Source organism: Triticum aestivum, chromosome 7A, assembly GCF_018294505.1.
Source record: "Triticum aestivum cultivar Chinese Spring chromosome 7A, IWGSC CS RefSeq v2.1, whole genome shotgun sequence".
NCBI lineage: Eukaryota > Viridiplantae > Streptophyta > Magnoliopsida > Poales > Poaceae > Triticum > Triticum aestivum.
In genome coordinates this window covers 471743779-471765008 of record NC_057812.1, presented here as the reverse complement: position 1 = coordinate 471765008, position 21230 = coordinate 471743779, and the positions used below count along the sequence as shown (strand labels likewise).

The window sequence follows — 21230 nt, the reverse complement described above, 5'->3', positions numbered from 1 at the left end:
CAATCAAAGTGTGTGACATGATATGGCCATCATCATCTCGTGCTTTTGATCTTCATCTCCAAAGCATCATCATGATCTCCATCGCCACCAGCTCGACACCTTGATCTCCATCATAGCGTCGTGGTCGTCTCGCCAACTATTGCTTCTACAACTATTGCTAACTCATAGCGATTAATAAAGCAATTACATGGCGTATGCATTTCATACAACAAATAGACAACCATAAGGCTCCTGCCGGTTGTCAGATAACTTCCAAAACATGATCATCTCATACAATAACGTATATCACATCATGTCTTGACCATATCACATCACAACATACCCTGCAAAAACAAGTTAGACATCCTCTACTTTGTTGTTTCAAGTTTTACGTGGCTGCTATGAGTTTCTAGCAAGAACCGTTCGTACCTACGGCAAAAACCACAATGTTGTTTCGTCAAGTTTGTTGTTTTAACCTTCTTCAAGGACCGGCCGCAGTCAAATTCGATTCAACTAAAGTAGAAGAAATAGACAACCGCCAGCCACCTTTATGCAAAACTAGTTGCATGTCTGTCGGTGGAACCGGTCTCATGTGCGTGGACATGTAAGGTTGGTCCGGGCCCCTTCATCCCACAATACCGCCGAATCAAAATAAGACGTTGGTGGTAAGCAATATGACTATCACCGCCCACAAATCTTTGTGTTATACTCGTGCTTATCATCTACACATAGACCTGGCTCTGATACCACTCTCGAGAATCATTGCATGGAAAACAAAAAAAATCTACGCACACGCAATGATCTATCCATGGAGATGCATAGCAACGAGGGGGAGAGTGTGTCTACGTACCTTCGCGTTCTGCACACGCTCAGCTCGATGATGTCCTCGCCTTCTTGACCCAGCAAGATGGGCGAAGTAGTAGATGAGTTCCGGCAGCATGACGGTGTGGTGACGGTGATGGTGATGCAATCTCCGCAAGGCTTCGCCTAAGCACTACGAAAATATGATCGAGGAAGAAAACTATGGACGAGGGCGCCGCACATGGCTAAAACAATATTGTGTCTTTGTGTGGCGCCCCCTCCCCACATATATATAGGTGGGAGGGGAGGAGGCAGCCCCTAGGGCGCCCCAAGAGACCTGGCGGCAGCCCTAGGGTTGTTGCTTTGCCCTGCGCCCCCTTTCCTTATATGAAGAAGGGGGGAGGAATGAGGGGGGAGAGGGAAAGGAAGGGGGAGTCCTACTCCACACGTTCCTTTCCCTCCCCTCTTTCCTTCTCCTCTCATAGGCCAGCCTCTATAGGGGGCACACCCAGTTCCTTGTGGGCTAGTGTGTTCCCTCTCCTGGCCCATAAGGCCCATATCTTTGTCAGTGGTGCCCGGAACCCCTTCCGGTGACCCGATATGTACCCGGTACCCTTCGGAACACTTCCGGTGTCCGAATACTATCAATCTTTACCTCTCGACCATTTCGAGACTCCTCGTCATGTCCGTGATCTCATTCGGGACTCCGAACAACATTCGGTCACCAAATCACATAACTCATATAATACAATATCGTCATCGAATGTTAAGCGTGCGGACCCTACGGTTCGAGAACTATGTAGACATGACCGAGACACCTCTCCAGTCAATAACCAATAGCGGAACCAGGATGCTCATATTGGCTCCTACATATTCTACGAAGATCTTTATGTCCGAACCATTATGACAACATACGTTATTCCCTTTGTCTATCGGTATGTTACTTTCCCGAGATTCGATCGTCGGTATCTTCATACCTAGTCCAATCTCATTACCGGCAGACTCTTTACTCGTTCTGTAATACATCACCTCGTGACTAACTCATTAGTCGTTTGCTTGCAAGCTTATGATGTGTATTACCGAGAGGGCCCAGAGATACCTCCCCGATACTCGGAGTGACAAATCCTAATCTCGATCTATGCCAACTCAACAAATACCTTCGGAGATACCTGTAGAGCATCATTATAATCACCCAGTTACGTTGTGACGTTTGATAGTACACAAGGCATTCCTTGGTATCCGGGAGTTGCATAATCTCATAGTTGAAGGAATATGTATTTGACATGAAGAAAGCAGTAGCAATAAAATTGAACGATCATAATGCTAAGCTAACGGATGGGTCTTGTCCATCACATCATTCTCCTAATGATGTGATCCCGTTATCAAATGACAACTCATGTCCATGGTTAGAAAACCTTAACCATCTTTGATCAAGGAGCTAGTCAAGTAGAGGCTCACTAGGGACACGGCGTTTGTTTATATATTCACACATGTATTTAGGTTTCTGATCAATACAATTATAGCATGAATAATAAACCTTTATCATGAATAAAGAAATATAAAATAACAACTTTATTATTGCCTCTAGGACATATTTCCTTCACAACCTTGTAAATAATTGAGATTACTACAGTACGTTGATGTCATTGTGAGACCTGGCATGCCAAACTAATAGTGCCAAACCCAAAGTTCTTAATTTTTTTATGATGGCCCTAACATTTCCCTTATTGAGCATATGGGAAGTCCAATTCATTTTCAGTGCATGCAATCAAGGATCCGAACATACTTGGAGACCATCTTGATTCTCCAAGTGCCATGAGCTTTGCTATCTCTTTGACATTTGGTTCTCTCTACTTCGTTCTAAACACGTTGACCACTGCAAATAGCAAATCTCACCATGGCTTCGAGGCATGTGCTCTCAAACATCTGGAGGTACTAATTCCGCTGGTTTGTGGCTATGCCATACACAAGCATCATTAGAGCATACATGCACTTCTGAAGGCCAGACAACCTAATGGGGTCAAAGACACCCCTTTCAGCTTTTAGTAATCATCATAGGCCCTAACACCTTGCTTGATGCCCAAGAACGTTGGTCGTTGCATCAACGTGGAAAATAGGGGTCAAATAGCGAATCGGGGGTAAAGTAGTCCTTGTAGAGATCAACACGCCCCGTGCCCGCCGCCGATTCAACAGTCAATGTCCCTTTGTTGAACCCTTGAAGTTAAGAAAGCACACTCCATTTCTTCAAGAATCGTCATCATCACCGCCATTTCATCGTCATCTTGGTCATAGTCATCCGACAAAGACGAATCCATGAACTCGGCGTAGAAGTACTCGTCGTCAGCATCCATCGTGTTTGCTTCAAAATACACAATGAGTACATAAAGAAATTGCACCATGGCACTGAACACTTACCAGGCACGATCCGCCGGCAGGGGCGGGGTCTTGGCGGAGAGGCGGTTTGGTGGGGCGGCAGAGGTCCGGCAAGGCCGACACGGCTCCAAGGGGGTACAACATCAACGTCAGTCTCGAGGAGCGTGGATAGAAAGTGGAGGAAGGACAAATTGTGAAAAAAATGCAGGCTCTAAACATGGTTTACAGCATGACGAACGCCCAAACTCCCCCGCAGTTCCCCAGTTTGGGGCTGGCCAAGGAGATTTCAAAAATTCTGGGTCAAAATGGGCCACGTTGGAGGCCTAAAAATGTTAGCACGACCTCTTTTTGGCTCGGGCCAAACACTTTTTCTCGCTGGTAGAGCTTTCTAAAAAAAGCGATGCGAGAACATATTCTCTTATCTAAGCTTCCTTCCTTCGCTCCCCTCATCGTAGATGGTTCAGTCACACCCGGTGCCACGAAATGACTGAGAACTAGGATGGGGTTGAAATGCATTGCACGGGAGAAGGATTTAGGGAAAGGTACCCACCTTTTAACGGGAGAAAGACAGCTTATGTGAAAACTTCCCTTGTGCCCAAGATCTTTGGAATTCATTTATTTCTTCTTTGACAACAATGATGACAGGCCACGGTAGTAGCGTTAGAGAAAGGAAAGGACTTGAGGTCCGTCCACCTACAACTAATAAAGCTCCGCCTTTGGGTAGTCCAGACATTTGAAGGCGATTTGATGAGCCGTTGTTGAAGATGTTCTACATAAGTGAACAATTTGGTGGGTGCTTTGAAAATGCCTGGCTGATTTCCGGGAGAGAGCGAGCACGAGACTAAGGCGAGAAGAAAGCGGTTGCTTCATTAAGGCTCGTACTAAGCGGTGACCGCCCGAATTCAACCACAGCAGCGACGCGCACACCAAAACACGTGACAGCACCAGGTAAAAACAAGAGGCCCAAAATTACCACAAAAATCAAAGTGGTTCCGCTTTTGAATTGTAAGTATGCACTTTCAGGATCCTCAACTTCTGTTCATTCAGTGGACCAGGATATTTGTTTGTTCATCGAACAAGACATACATGAAGTAGGGACTCAACAAGCATCCACAAATGTACAGAGTCAGCTCACATGACGGTTCCCGTTTTCATGCAGAAAGGAAACAGCAGTCGCTTGCCTGCACCAGTATTTTCGGTACAAGGATATGCCAAGGAGTTATACCGCCAAAGAAATCAAATGCATTTAGCAGAAACTTGCAGTTCCACGCATGCATTCACCGACGCATGTATCTGTCCTGAACTCCCAAACCTATCTTCCTGGGCCCGTTTGGTCAATTGGCATGGTATTAATCATGGTGTCCCTTCTCCGAAAGGATAAGTAACTGTAAAAAGAGCAACGTCTCAGTTAAGGAAAATGTTTGGTATCACTGTACTCATCAAACACAGTGAACTACAAAAGAGAATTTCACATACCACCCCCTCCTCTATGGCATCATTTTTTCACACATGTACGCATTTGCTATTACTACCCATAACCGCTCCATCAACAGTGTTTCTTTCAAGATCTGTTCATACCCCGGGCCGGGCCGGGCTTGGCAAAGCCTGAAGTGAAAATCCCAAGCCTGAGACCGGCCTGGCCCGAAACTCATGAACAGTGCTGTTTTTAATTAAAATAATTATATTTGGAATATTATATTAATATATTATACCTATATTTCAAATATATATATATATATGGTCATTTCAGGGTTCTTCTGGGCTTTCAGTCCGGGCTTCGGGTGAGAAAGTGGAGCCCGAGTGTGGACCGGATGCCAAGCTTTCGGGCTCGGGCCTCTGGGCCGGGCTGCCCATGCACATGTCTACTTTCAACCAAAAACAGTACGATCAACGATGTTTAACGAAGCTAAGTTCTCTAGCAAAAATACCATCTAAAGCATATTCAACATTTTGTGGGTTGTCGATATTTATCAACTAATGATCAATCAATCATACAATACTCCAACAGAGTGTGTCTATGCTATTCAATAGGAGATGAGAAATACTCCCTCCGTTCCAAAATAGATGACCCAACTTTATACTAAACTTAATACAAAGTTGGGTCATCTATTTAGGAACGGAGGGAGTATTAAATTTCCCACTAAGTTTGAAGCTTGTGCTAGAATTTTTGGTTAAATTACATTCAACAAATTCTCTCTCTACTTATTTATTATGTCACATTGTCCTATATGGCAAACTTTGCCAACAACAATTTCACAAATTTCACAACTGTGACTTGGTTAATTTACATATAACATTTCTCTCTCTACTTACTTATTTTCTGCCACATCATCACATTGTTCTACATGGCAAACTTTACCAATAACTATCTCACAACTGTTAGGATTATACTAGGCGTCGGTTGCACATATCCTTTGCCAAATTTGGGCAAAGGAGAGCCAGGGGAGGACAACGCAGGCATCCGCGGCGTGTTTGTGCGGACGCAAACCGAGCCAAAATATGGGCTAGAAATTGGTCAAAGCGGACAGCAAAACGGACATCGATCCGTTTGCGCCGCCACGTTGGGCCGTGGTTTCTGCCCGCGCGGACAGAAACGGATGCGGGTGGACGAAATGCGTCGCCCCGTTGGAGTTACCCTAACATAGCTGAACAGGGTGAATAATATAAGGGTGTTAAGACTGTTGGTGGTGAAACACGGTACATAGATGAGCCTGGGGACTATGTGCTGCCCTGATATGCTGACTATTACGGAGGATACAGAAATGACTTGCAATGATGGTGATGATGATGATTATGACAGGCTAATAGTGTCCTATGACAAAGATAATCCTCCGATTGTGGAGGAGACAAATTATCCTTGTTTGAATTCAGAATGCACTTGCAACCTTTGTGATAAAAAGGAATATGGATATAGAACCGAAAAAGGTGATCCACCTCTGGTACGAGTTTATTGTGGATAGAAACTGCATGCAACTTATATGAAAGATGGTATAACTTTTTAAGTATAATGTTTTATAGTTGGTCTTCATGTATAATGTGTGGATTACATGTGTTAATAATTTCTGTCTCCTACCCCAGTCATCATTGTTGGAGGTCCTTGTACTGGATATTAGAGATGTAGAGGGGCTAATATGTAACTTGTACATGGTGTATATACAGGGAGATGAATGGATAGGCCAGAGGCGCACCGAAGCTTCAGGAACAAAAAATACCCTTTCTTAGATGAATCCCAATCCACCAAAATCAACAAGATACTTCAACAATCATATTTGCTGGCGTGCTCAAACAAGTGAGAGGCTGACGCCAGCTACAAGAACATGGGTTGCCACAATTGCTGGACTAATTAGAAAAAGACTTTTCACTTGGTGCTACAGATTTGCAGAAGGAACTTCAAGAGTAGTGCCATATCAAAGTTCCACATCATAGAACATTTAATGCAAGGAGATGACATTTATAAGGGCAAGGGAACATCAGAGCAGGTTGGGGATTCGCATTAGCGTCACACAGGTTGACGGCGCTGAGTACTGGAAGGCGTGGGAGGAGGCTTTGGGGCCCCGATTTGTGGCGGCAGAGAGCAGAATCGGGGCTGCCTTGTTGGCTGTGTGCTTGGCTGCAGTGGAGCAGGGCGGCCAGCGGCGAGCAGAGCAAACAGCGGACGGACTGGAGACAGAGGCTAGAAGGTACCCAGGAGGTGGAGTACGGCTGCTGCTGCGAGGGGTCGAGTAGGACTACTTCAGGCAAAGACGAAAGTGGCTAGTTGGTTATTTGTGTGCAAGGTTTGAGGGCTGATTTGAGGCAGAGGTTGAGGTGTGGATAGAAGGTAGGCTGCACTGCTGCAGGATTGATTCGCAGGGGGAGAATACTGGTTCTGAGTTGGTGATTGAAGGTAGTACACTTGCAAGATGGGAGATAATGTGAATGCTCCTGCGGCAGTTACAGCAGCGGAGCTTGCTGCAGTGCTACAAGCAATGGATGAGAAATATCAACCTTTGTTTGATGCACTCAGCAGACAGGGAGGTGGCATGAGAACAGAACCTGAGACTAAGGAAGAGATCCATCCTTTACAGATGCCTCATGTGAAGCTCGAGGGATCAGAAAGTTATGCAAGTTGGGCTGAACATGCCGAGACCATGTTGGTCTCCAGGAAATTGGAAGGCTACATACTTGGTGCAATTGAAAAACCAGCGGATGAAAGCTCAAGGGAAGGACAGAAGTGGAAGATGACCAATGCACTTGTAAGGGCGTGGTTGTTGAGTTCATTGTCTCCCCAAATTGCCAAGCAGGTTGAGAGGATCAAGGATGCATCTGAGATCTGGAGGCTCCTCAAGGGTACCTACTCTGGAGTTGGGAATGAAATGTTGGCTTGCAGGATCCAAAGAGAGCTTCAGGAGCTAAGTCAAGGTGAGAAATCAGTGGTGGAGTACGTGCCTGAGTTAAAACGTTTGTGGAGTGATCTTGACTACAATGATTCGATTGAGATGGAGTGTGGCAAGTGCATTGAGAGAAGGCGTGTCAGGGATTTTCTAAATGGGCTTAGTTCCAAGTTTGAAAACAGAAGGGCTGCATTGTATGGTAGTGGGATACTACCTAACATGGAGCAAGCAGTGTCTGCAATTATTAGCGAGGAAACTCGGTTGAAGTTGGAGGCTACAGGGTCAGCTACACAGGGCGTCGCACAGAGGCGCTCAGCCTTCCTTGCTACAGAAGGGGTGGACTTCCAAAGATCAGGAGGAGGTACATATGAGAGGAAATGTTTTGAATGTGGTCAGCCAGGACATTTGCGACTCTCTTGCCCTGTACTATTTGGAGGAGGCCGGGGTAGAGGACAAGAGTGGCGAGGCAGGGGTCGTGGACGTGCATTTGATGGACGCGGAGGTAGCCGAGGACGTGGTATGCGACCTGCAGGCAAGGCGAATACCTCAACAATTATTGAAGAAGCCTCACAAACTATGAAAGTGGAGATGTCGGTTGATGACTGGGAGAAATGGAGCAAATTTAAGGCAATATGTTTGGATGACAAGCAATCTACCGGGGCTCATCTTCCAACTTCGGTGGTAAAAATTCTTGCACTATGAATTATAAAGTTACTAATATACCATGGTTAATAGACTCTGGGGCTTCTAGACACATGACTGGCTCATACAGCAATTTTCTTGATTATGCTCCTGATTCAAAGAGGCAAAGTGTGAAATTGTCTGACGACTCCTCTCAAACTGTTCTGGGTTCAGGAACAGTCATGTGTGGATCTAATAATATGTCTCTTTCATCTGTTCTACATGTTCCCTCGTTCCCAATTAATCTGCTATCCGTTAGTTGCATTACAAAAGAGCTTAATTGTGTTGCTATCTTCTTCCCATCATGGTGCTTATTTCAGGAACTTGGGACTGGAAGAAGGCTTGGGACAGTGAACATGCATGATGGCCTGTATTACTTAGATGATAACATGTCACCTACGGTTGCTGCGGTTGCTGCTGTGTCGTCTCACTCTCCACTAGAGGAATTTCTCCATCATCGCAGGCTAGGACATATGTCTTTTGTCACTCTGGGTCAGCTTTATCCAAACATTTATAATAAAATTAGCAAAGAGAATCTAGCATGTGATGTGTGCCACTATGGAAAGCAGACTAGGAGTACTTATGTATCTTCAGATAATAGGAGTACTGTACCACTTGAGACCATTCACTCAGATGTATGGTGGGGTCCTAGTGGAGTGTTATCTCTTAATGGATATCATTCTTTTGTCACATTCATTGACTGCTGCACTAGAACTACTTGGCTCTATGTGTTGAAAAACAAGAGTGATGCATTTGAGTGTTTCAGGGATTTTCATAATTTAATCATGACCCAATATAATGCATGTGTGGAAGTATTTCAAACTGACAATGGCACAGAATATGTAAATAAGGAGTTTGGTGCGTACTTATCAAGCTTTGGAATTATCCATCAAACTACCTGTCCAGGCACCTCTGAACAGAATGGTTTGGCTGAGAGGAAAAATAGGCATCTCTTAGAGATTACACCATGTATTGATGACCATGAATGTTCCAAAGTTTTTGTGGAGTGAAGCAGTAATGACTGCTGCGTATTTGATGAATAGAATGCCGTCTAGAGTGCTAGGTTACAAAACTCCAATAGAGTGTCTGACAGGCAGGACTACAAAAGTCTTTGGGTGTGTACGCTTTGTGAAAGACTACAGGCCACCTGTTGGAAAATTAGATCCTATAGCTTTAAGATGTGTGTTTGTTGGGTATTCAGGGAAACAGAAAGGGTACAAATGCTGGTGTCCTGCTGAAAAAAGGATTTTTTTTTAATATTAAAAAAAGGATGTTTGTAAGTATGGATGTAATCTTCAGGGAACATGAATCATTCTATGGAGAGCCAACTGACCTAACTGATGTATTTCCTGACTTGTTTATTAATGATATTATCTCAAACACAGATTGTGAGACAGGGGAAGATAAAGAAGAGGAAGACAATTGTGCGGCATCAAGAAAAATGATAGTTGGGGCAATACCAGTAGGTGGATGTGTATGATGATGAAGATGTGGGCAGGATGGAAACAGACCAAGAACAGGTGGAGGGGGAGCAACAAGATACATCAAATGGAACATTACAGTGGCCAAGGCCGAATGAGGAACGTGATCTTAAGGTGTATACACAAAGACACCAAACTGGGAATGAACATGTGCAGGGGGAGGAAATTATTCTTGAAGCCCAAGAACAACCTAACACGCATGGTTCAATCCCAAGTCCAACTTCATCCCAGGCTCCACTGCCATCCTCCACGAGTGATGGTACACTCTCTTCTCCATATGATGATCTAGATGTTCCTATTGCCCACAGAAAGCAGCCTCGCACAACATCTGGGAAATTACCCTCAAAACTGTCCCCATATATTGTTTCTAATCATGTTTAATACTCATTGGTGGGTTCTTGGTATAAATCATTCATTGCTTCTTTAGATTCCACAATACCAATACCGCGTGACTGGCAAGAGGCGAAGAAAGACCCAAGATGGAGAGAGGCAATGCTGGAAGAAATGGCAGCACTTGATAAAAATAATACATGGGAACTCACTACAATTCCAGCAAACAAGAAGATTGTGGGTTGTAAGTGGGTATTTACTGTGAAGCAGACACCTGAAGGGAAGGTAGAAAGATATAAGGCCAGGTTAGTGGCAAAAGGGTATAGCCAAACTTATGGAGTACATTATGATGAAACATTCGCTCCAGTGGCAAAGATGAACACTATTAGAACGATGATCTCAATAGCAGCAAACCGTAAATGGAAACTATTTGAAATGGATGTTAAAAATGCATTTCTCCATGGAGACTTGCAGGAAGAGGTTTATATGGAAAATCCTCCTGGTTTAATAGTAGTGAAACTGAAGGAAAAGTATGCAAACTAAGGAAGTCTCTTTATGGACTTAAACAATCGCCTAGGGCTTGGTTTGGGAAGGTTTAGAAAGGAAATTTGCTCTCTAGGATATCAACAAAGCAATGCTGATCACACTCTTTTCTTTAAGTGTCATTGTGATAAGATTACTATACTTGTGGTGTATGCTATGTTTTTAAGGCGACGCCTTGCTTTAAGGCGCTGGGGGGGCGCTTCGACGCCTAGGCGACGCCTAGGCGCCTAAAGCGCAAAGCGCTGGGGGGGCGCCTCGACGCCTAGGCGTCGCCTTACGGACGCCTTTAAAACATAGGGTGTATGTTGATGACATAGTAATTACAGGGGATGATGACGAGGAGATAATGTGCTTAAAAGAGACACTAGAGAGAATCTTTGAAATTAAGGACCTGGACACTTCCTGGGAATTGAAGTTGCATACGGGGCACAAGGTATTTACCTTCCACAGAGGAAATATGTACTTGATTTGCTTAATGAAACTGGCATGTTAGAGTGTAAACCAGCGGCCACACCAATTGAGCAGAATCATCGCATTCTAGCAAACTCAGGTGATCCAGTGGACAAGTATCGATATCAGAGGCTAGTTGGTCGCTTAATTTACTTATCACACACAAGGCCAGATATTGCATATGCTGTTAGCATTGTAAGCCGTTATATGCATGATCCGCGGTCTGGCCATTTAAATGCTGTAAATCAAATTTTGCAATATCTTAAGAGCTGTCCTGGGAAGGGGATTCAGTTTTCAAGTCATGGGCACCTAAAAATAGAGGGGTATACGGATGCTGTCTGGGCTAGGTGCTTAGATGATACAAGGTCTACATCGGGTTACTGTGTATTTGTTGGTGGTAATCTCGTCAGTTGGAGGAGCAAGAAACAGAGCGTTGTCGCTCGATCCACGGCAGAGGCGGAATTCAGATCAATGGCGTCAGGCTTATGTGAGTTAATGTGGCTGAGAATATTGCTAGCTGAACTTCAGTTGTATGATGATGCACCCCTTCAACTTTACTGTGACAATCAAGCTACCATCAAGATAGTCAATAACCCAGTCGATCATGATAGAACAAAGCATGTTGAAATAGACAGACATTTCATCAAGGAAAAACTAGACGAGGGAGTACTTAAAAGTTAGCTTTGTTAAATCTGTAGATCAGCTGGCTGATGTTTTAACCAAAGGAGCTGGTGTTGTGTCTTTCATGAAAATTTGTGACAAGATGGGGCACATAGATATATTTGCGCCATCTTGAGGGGGAGTGTTGGAGGTCCTTGTACTGGATATTAGAAATGTAGAGGGGCTAATATGTAACTTGTACATGGTGTATATACAGGGAGATGAATGGATAGGTCAGAGGGGCACCGAAGCTTCAGGAACAAAAAATCCCCTTTCTTAGATGAATCCCAATCCACCGAAATCAACAAGATACTTCAACAATCATATTTGCTGGCGTGCTCAAAGAAGTGAGAGGCTGATGCCAGCTACAAGAACATGGGTTGCTGCAATTGCTGGACTAGTTAGAAAAAGACTTTTCACTTGGTGCTACAGATTTGCAGAAGAAACTTCAAGAGTAGTGCCATATCAAAGTTCCACATCATAGAACATTTAATGCAAGGAGACGACATTTATAAGGGCAAGGGAAAGATAGTTTCCACTTAGTAATTGGTATGCACATTTAAGTCAGATTTAAAGATGGTATCATCAACGAGTGTTTGTTGATATTGATTATGAAGAAATCAAATTGAAAATGTGCTTCAACAAAGAGTTTGCATCAGTCAAGCCATGTTGGATGGGTTTCTTAGAGGGGTGCCGACCATACTTGGCTGTAGATTCAACTGCTCTAACAAGCAAGTTCGGAGGACAATTGGCAGCTGCTTGTGGTATTGATGGCCAAAATTGGTTGTACCCGGTAACCTATGGAGTTATGGATGCAGAATCCACTGACACCTGGACTGGATTCATGCCTTCATGGAGAGACAAACAGGTCATTGGCCATCCAGCTGGTCTGGTCAATCACACAGATGCATGCAAGGGATGGGAGAGTGCAGTGGGTTGCATCTTTTAGCGAGTGGAGCATAGAGAGCATGAGGCAGCTAGCTGACAATTTTCTGAAGAAGTTTAAAGGGTCTTTAAATTCTATGACAATTTATGCCCTACTGTGCATACCTACCTCCCTATGAAGCATGCTGCCTACATAGAGAAAATCTATGCAAAACCTAAAGTGCAGAAATACAAGGATGAACACCACCCAAATTTATGGTCTAGAAGCAAGTTCAATGAAGTCCCCAAAGTTGATTATGTCAGATAACAATCTAGCAGATTCCTTCAACAGCAAGACCAAGAAACTAAAAGCTATGCCCATTGTCGATTTGTTGGACACCATTAGGCCACAATTAATGCAGAGAACTGATCTTAGACAAAAGAATTGCAACAAAAAGAAGTCACTAAGTTCTCACAACTATCATGCAGAACCTTAATCAAAGAACTAGAGGTCTAAAGATAAGACTGGTCAGAAGCAAAAGTTCAGAGGCAGAAGTATCTGCAAGAGAGAAAGATGGGATGGAATGGAATGGAAGCATCCAGTTGACACTGAGAAGAGAGCATGCTGTAGGCTGTGCAAAGGCCTTCCTTGTGTCCATGCTATTTTCGTCATCACTTCACTTAGGGAACCAGGAAGCGAAGTTGAAGTATAAGCAGCTTATGCAAACAGCATACGTGCAATGCTATGGAATATCAACATGTCAAACGTATCCTCCTCTGCTAAAGAGGCCTCCTGAAAGGGAGCCTTGGCGCAACGGTAAAGCTGTTGCTTTGTGACCATAAGGTCATGGGTTCGAGTCCTAGAAACAGCCTCTTGCAGAAATGCAGGGAAAGGCTGCGTACAGAAAACCCAAAGTGGTCGGACCCTTCCCCGGACCCTGCGCAAGCGGGAGCTACGTGAACCGGGCTGCCCTTCACTAAAAAGGCCTCCTAGGAGACCAACAAAGAATATAATCCAGGCTTTGAATGAAATAGATGCAAGGTTGGGTCACAAAGAGGAAATGCAAATGCTGTGGACAACTTGGCCAGATACAGAAGAATTGCAAAGAGTAAGTTGACCAAGAATTTTCAGAAGATGAACAGACTGGTCCCTCTATTAGTGTAAGCACTATTCGGTACTCTTCCTCGCCTAACGCATTTCTTTAGATTTTGTAAAACTATTGTTCTTATGTAAAACTAATGCATTTATTTAGCTATTAGTTAATTCTATAAAACAGATGAATCTCTTTAGCTACAGGAGACTAATGCATTTCTTTTTATTTGTAAAACTGATGGTCCGATGCACCTCCAGGAAGACTGGTAAAAAAGTGGTGGCAAAAGGTCAAAGGAAAAGATCTGTGATTTGAAGTAGCAAAAATGCTGCACTAAAACCAGCCACAAACATCACCACATGGTCAGATTGCTACAGAAGCTGCAACAGGTACTATTGCCATGTAAATTTTGGTTTCAGACTTGTAATGGCAAGTATGCAGTCCTGCTGCTTCTGAAATTAGCGAGTATGCAATCCAGGAGCTTTTGAAGAACACGCGTGACAAGTATGCAGTCCTGATGCTTTTGGAAGTAAGAACTTGTGAAATTTATTGCTTGTAATGCTGTGTGCAGCCTTGAACCTTCAATGTAGCATGTATGCAGCCTAATGCGTGCTTACTTTTCTCTGTTTGATAGCTGCACTTCGTAATTTTGTGATAGCTATGCTTGGGGCCTACCTTTTTGTAGAGTAATACATCAGAGAAATTTCTACCATTTCTGTAAGGTCTAAGATCTTACTACTTGCACTAAATTGCATTTTGAAGATCTTTCTGCAAGAGTAGCAGAACCTGATGTGCAAGAGCTTTAAGTCTGCATGTCTACTGTAAATACTTGGTAAATTCTCACATCTTCAATAGCCCAAAATACTCAATGCTTCCGCTACCCAGCTAATACATAGTGCCCAGCTGAGTCTAACTAGTGCTGACGAATGGCACGGTGGCAAATGCGTAAAAGAAACTATGGCACGGTGGCAAACGTGTCAATAACCATTTACAAAACGAAATAATGTAGACCCTTACATAGAATAGATTGGCAAAGGATACATACCTCCTGTTGCAACAACTTCACCATCATCAGACACTTTTACAGTTAATGTTCTGTCACTCCAGCGAGACTTGCGTATGTGAAACACATCAAGCTAAAAAGGTAACATCATATATTTATCAGTGTCAACATTTTGCTAATATTATTCCCATATAAAGGCATGAATAATAAAAAAAAGGGCAACCTGGTGCATGTAGCTCCCGCTTGCGCAGGGTCCAGGGAAGGGTCCGACCACTTTGGGTCTATAAAGAAAATCATAGCATGAATAATAAGTATAAAGAAAATCATAGAAAAAACTTACTTTGACATTGACTTCAGAATTAAGGCTATTATTTTCATCCTCGCATTTGCTTAGCAACATATTCTCCAACTGACAACAGCAGCAATACTTATGTAAGTTAATAGCATAAAGCAATAGAATTTAACATACTCCCTCCGTCACGGTTTAGAAGGCGCGCTTGGGAAATTCTCTGGGACCTAGGTGGTTATCTATTGGTTGTGAGATGGGCTAAAAAATAGCATTCACACTACGCATGCATATAGAAATAGTATATCGGAGTACCAATTAGCTACTAGAAATAAATGCAATGCGCCCTAAACCTTGTCTATTGTGGAAACACACGCAAATTTAACTGTGCCTTCTAAACTGTGACGGAGGGAGTGTCTTACTTTTGTATTACTTCAAACATAATATCAACAGTGCATCTACCTCGACTGTTGTAGAGATGCGTTCTCCATTGAAACAATTAATGACGTCACCGACCAGTATTCCAAGTTTCTCAGCAGGAGATCCATATGACACATAAGAGTCACAATAACCACTCAATATGCAGATAACATAAACACTCAAGTGAGCTAACATAAATCTAGAAATGAGCAATACAAACATGCATGCAGCCACAGTGCACGCTCGATCAGAACAACAACTCCCCGCATTCCTGACTTCTCTGTCCAAATCATGCGTAAAAACTGAAGTCCTAGTAGTAAAGATCCACAGAGATGTAGTAATAGCAGAAGTCCTACTAGTAAAGATGTACAGTGATGTATAATAGAAGATCAAACATAAATCCAAATGAGCCCAACACTTGCGTACCTGGTTTCCCAGTCTCCTACTCAACCATAGAACATGTACTAAACTATGCTGTACAATGCATAGTAAATCCTAGAGATCACATGGTAATTTTTTTGCCTCTGCTCTAAAATGGAGACGAGGTACATGATGAATTGAAGTAGTAAAACTGGATTAGCAAAGGTACCTGCTAAGCATATCAGTACCAAATCCATTTACCATCTAGCAAAAAATACAATTTTGCGCACAGATGACTTGTACATATGGTTTTACTACAAACTTACTAGGAGTGCATTACTAGATGCTCCAGTGTTACTTCATCACATACCAACTTTAGTACTTTGCTACATTTACTAGATACTCCGCTATATATTACTCCCTCCATCTCATAATATAAGAGCGTTTTTGACACTAGTGTAGTGTCAAAAATGCTCTTATAGTATGGGACGGAGGGAGTACAACCTAACATGACAAGTACTAAAACTTCAACCAACAGATGAGTACACAATTGAGTTCAAATAAATAACCACATTATTTAGTTTACGACAAACACTTGCATAATTGCACTGAAAAAAAAACACTATGCAGGTTATTTGCATGCACATCTTACCACTTACAACTAAATCACGTGAATCACATTAAAACACCAAGCTTTCCAAGATTAACAATAGTATAGAGCATTTTTACTATCAAAAGCATATATGTGTGGGTTGCGGGTTGTGTAGTCAGTTGGTTCTCCCGGGAGTGGCTCATGCAGTCTGGCCAGAGCGTAAAATTAGCAATTATATACTCCTAGTTTGGTGTGGCTATATTTTGATCTAGAGAGAAAGAGAGGGAGAGAGATACCTCTTTTACAATAAGGCCATCATCAATATTACACTTGCACAATATATTCTCAGCAAGAGCAATGTCTACAAACTTGATTGACCAAAACTTCATACCAAGCTGGGGCCGAGGGATGCGCCTGTATCAAAAAGTCATCCAATATACATTAATAACTGAGTAAGCATAAGCAGCAACCCTTCTAAAATGAATCATGTCAATTAAACCAAACTATCCTTTATCCTGTATATACCAATATAAAAAGACCTAAAGAGGCAGATCCAACTAATCTCGGCCATCAAATCGTGTCAATCCAACGACCTACTCCCTCCGTCCAGGTGTATAGGGCGTACACGTAGTTCTAGGTCATCGATTTGACAAACTAAATATGTGTTATACGTCATCAAAAATATATCATTAGATTCATATGGAGGTGCAGTTTCTGAATATATGTTTTTTGTCAAATATAATCTATATTTAGCTAGTTAAATTACCGACCTAGAACTACGCGCAAGCCCTATACACCCGGACGGAGGTAGTATATTGCTCCAATGGTGAGCGCTTAACATGTTTAGCGTACAATTAATATAGTACCAAAATATTAATATTTGTGCTATTAATATAATTAACACGTACTTGATATCCTACCTAATATCAAAATGCAATTAATTTTACTCCCAAATATCAGCGTGCATTGCACGTACGCATTTACTAATATCATAAAAACTCCAATGCAAGACAAGATATTTTTAAAAGCATGCTAGACCAAATATTTTGATTAGACAAATTTTGTCTTCCCTGATCATATGATCACGTTGATCTGTAAAGCTACACCATATGAAAGAAATTTAACTAACAGAAGGACATCAAAGTGAAACAACTCGATCTAAAGAGTAATAGACGAAGAACCAAGTTTGTGCAAATTGGGATTGATCTAGACAAGGCCAGAATCTGCACAGATTTGATGAAATCCACTTGCTATAGATCACAAACATCAATAAGGTGTTTCATTCCATCCTTACTAGAGAAGATCTTCTTTACGAAGGGGACATAATGATGCTAAACGCCTTCTTAGTGGCACTAAAAACAGAAGTAAACAAGAACATACCCAAATTTTCTCCACAAATGCAAGCACTTGACTAAAATGGAAGACGGTATAAAAGACCCGCTTGTATTGCCATTGACCATTCCCACGATTTTTCCACCAAAGTCAATGAGTGGCCCTCCTATGCCATACTAGAAAATGCATTGAAATCAAGAAGACATAATAGCAATAATTTGCAAAATACGCAATAAAATACATTGTCCAGAATAGCAAATGTACAATTCAGTCTCGAGATAAGATAACAGTTTGTACATCGGGGAGTGGATCTGCACTGTGAACATGCATATAGTGATACCGTTCAAGCAGGTTTGGATTCAAGATTTTCACCACACCATGGCTTATCCTTAGAAACGACTCTTCATCTCTTCCAAGCTCAAAAACTTGGTCAGAACGCTTCACACCATCATTGAAAGAAAGTATATGAACGGGCCGATCCATTCTAACACTGAAGAAGGCCAAATCATAGTGCTTCTGATGGTACTGCAGGGTGGCCTTTTCAGTGGCGCCACCCTGCATGTGAACAAGAACCTACAGCAGGTGCAGAATGCAAGATTTCAACTTTTTTTTTCTAAAATTACAACATAAAATATTTAGTTTGCAACTAGTGTATCACAACCACAAGTAGAAAGAGGTATTTTGAATTGGAATCAACTGGAGGTACAGCGGGACTAGCTATAGGCATAGCAAATGGATAGAACTCAGCAATTCTACTCATGCTTAAGAACTCACCTCCGCATGAGTATCATACTCTTCTTGCCCTAACCAACTGTCCATAGATGCAGACTTAGTACAAATGAGACTTGAAGTTGTCAAAGCAATGCCAATTTGGTCTTCTCGTCCCAATCAACCCAGAAACCACAGCATCATGCTAGTGGCTTACCACCTACAAATTCATTGAAATATCAGCAACGAACAGCATAATTTCATGATGCTCCTAAATAAAAAGATATGTTATCATTATTATTTGTACCAATAGAGGACGAGAGCCCTAGAACAGAGTGAGCAGCATTAAGCACCGCTTTTCTTGCAGATGCGCGATCAGGAACCAGATTTGGGTCATCAAGAACGCACATGGAAGCTCTGCACATGTGCACATTCAGAGTAGGCAATCCCATATGGCGAGCTACAAGAAAATCAGTACACAGAAGTAAACACTCACATGCCGAACATAATACTTCGTTCGGAAGTGGAATTGATACCTTTTCTCACTGGTGGTGAAACCATGGAAAGTAATCGAGACGACTTGGATGGCATACCTATTTTCTCCAAATGATCTCCTAGTGCCTTCTGAATGACTTTGGACGTATCCAGATCATCAAGTCGATACATCTCATCCGGTATATGTGGCTCGCGAATTGGAGAGCTGTCCTCCTCCTCCTCTTCCGTTTCTTCGATTTCTGGTTGGCAGCCGGCCCCTTCTTTCTCTTCCTTGTATTGGAACGCACGGATGGTTCCTGTGGGGATTGGGACCCCGGGGACTGCTGCGCACGCACCAGGGCCATCGACCGGGTCGTCGCCGTGGCCCTTGCTGCAGCGGTGAACCTCAGGCTGCGGCGGAGCGCGCGGGTTGATCCGGACCCCGACGCCTCTCCCTCTTGAGTGGCGGCTTCCGGCATTGCTGACCTAAAGAGGGTCGGGTCGGGTCGGGGCAATCAGTAGGGTGAGGACGCAATCGTCGGGGCCTTCACGATCGCCGGGGCGCGCCGGCGGAACTTAGGGTTGGCGAACTGAAATTTATTTTCTAATAATTTTGGTGGGGCGTGGTTGGAGACTATTAGAGCATCTCTACCACACCCCACAAAATCTCAACATGCAAAACGCGTTTGCAGTTCACGGAAAAACGGCTTTGCGGACAGTGCGGACGGCCCCGGAGGCAGACCCCATAAAACGGATCCGTATAAAAGGATATTCGTGAAATATGCTCTTTTACGGGTCGGTTTTGCGGGATCTGGTCTGCGTCGCTCCGCCGACCCGCAAATTCTAAATTTGCACCTCAATTTAACACAAGATAATGCATTTCTTTACTTTTTTAACAACATTGGATACATAGGACATCATCAAATCTTTGCTAGAATAGCAAGACCAAAGAAAACAAGAACCACAATTATGCATTTTAGAAGATCTTCAACTTTCATAACTGCTCCCATTAGTTGGACCAATATCTTCCCCATGCATTCATTGTTGATATGTGGATTCTTGATTTTGCATTCTTCATTCTTCTTTTTTGGTTCTAAAGAAGTAGACGTTGCTTCCCCTCTAGTTGCACATGCAGCCGCTTCATTGCCTTCGATTCTACTAAGGAGTGCACGAACGTCTATTAAGTTTCTTTCTATCGATAAATCAATGTATTCGCCTTCCCAAAACCAAAATGAGCATCCATCTTCCTACACACATGATGATGTTCGAAATAAGCTATCGCAATTGAGCCAAAGAATGCGGTGCCAAAGCCGAATGAAAACAACACGTACCCCGTCGTTTTCGCATTTGAATAACACCCATCCGGGGTGCTTCGGCATGCCCGAAGTTAGCCGCGGCACTGTTTGTGTGCAGTCGTCACACTGTATGAGCGGCATCACCGAGCCACAGAGCCTCTGTGCGAGCGTCAAGCCCGGTGGACGGCCGGCCGAATCAATGCCCGCAAATCGGCGGCAGCGGCGATAGGACGGACCCGTACCTGCATGCGGCCATGGGACTTTGCCGGGGCTGCACGAGGTGCTCCCCGACCATTCCATCACTTGGTGCAGCCACCCGCGCCCGGAAAAGCCAAATCCGGCAGCCCGCGATGAAGGGCCGCAGACCTGCAACTTTCCGGCCCACCGACACAAGAGGGGGCGGAGGGCAACCTCGTGTGTGTGGCGGCCTTTCGGCGTGATCCCGCCGACTACTTTCGCCGGAATCGTGGGCGGCGATCCGGCGGCGGGGTGAGGGGGGGAAAGCGTGGGCTGAAATTTCCTCCTCACCAACCGCTCCGCTATATGCAGGGCACCGACGGGCCGGGGGGAACCCGCGTATTCGCGGGTTGGGGTCAAGATTTTGCCGCGCCCCTCAAAAATTTTGCGGGCCGGCCGCGTTTGCGGGATCTGTTCGGGCAGGATTTTGCGCGCCAACCCATATTTTGGCGGTTATTTTGCGAGTCGGGGCTTTTTGCAGGGTCTGCTAGAGATGCTCTTACCCCACTTTACTTCCAACTTTCATCATTTGCCCCCCTCCCCAGATTGATGGTGGGGACGGGGCCACCCCCTGAGTGAGTCCTGTATTAAGGGGTCCTCAAGCGTCCGGGCTATGTGACATGGGCCGGACTAATGGGCCATGAAGATACAAGACAGAAGACTTCTTCCCGTGTCTGGATGGGACTCTCCTTTGCGTGGAAGGCAAGCTTGGCGTTCAGATATGAAGATTCCTTCCTCTGTAAACCGACTATGTACAACCCTAGGTCCCTCCGGTGTCTATATAAACCGGAGGGTTTAGTCCATAGGGGACAATCATAATCATACAGGCTAGACATCTAGGGTTTAGCCATTATGATCTCGAGGTAGATCAACTCTTGTAACCCCATATTCATCTAA

At 43.7% G+C, this 21230-nt stretch overlaps 1 pseudogene; it reads right to left on the bottom strand.

Annotated features, from left to right (window-relative positions):
* Nucleotides 1-4122: 4122 nt before the first annotated feature.
* Nucleotides 4123-19451, bottom strand: LOC123147634 (uncharacterized; annotated as a pseudogene).
* Nucleotides 19452-21230: the final 1779 nt, after the last annotated feature.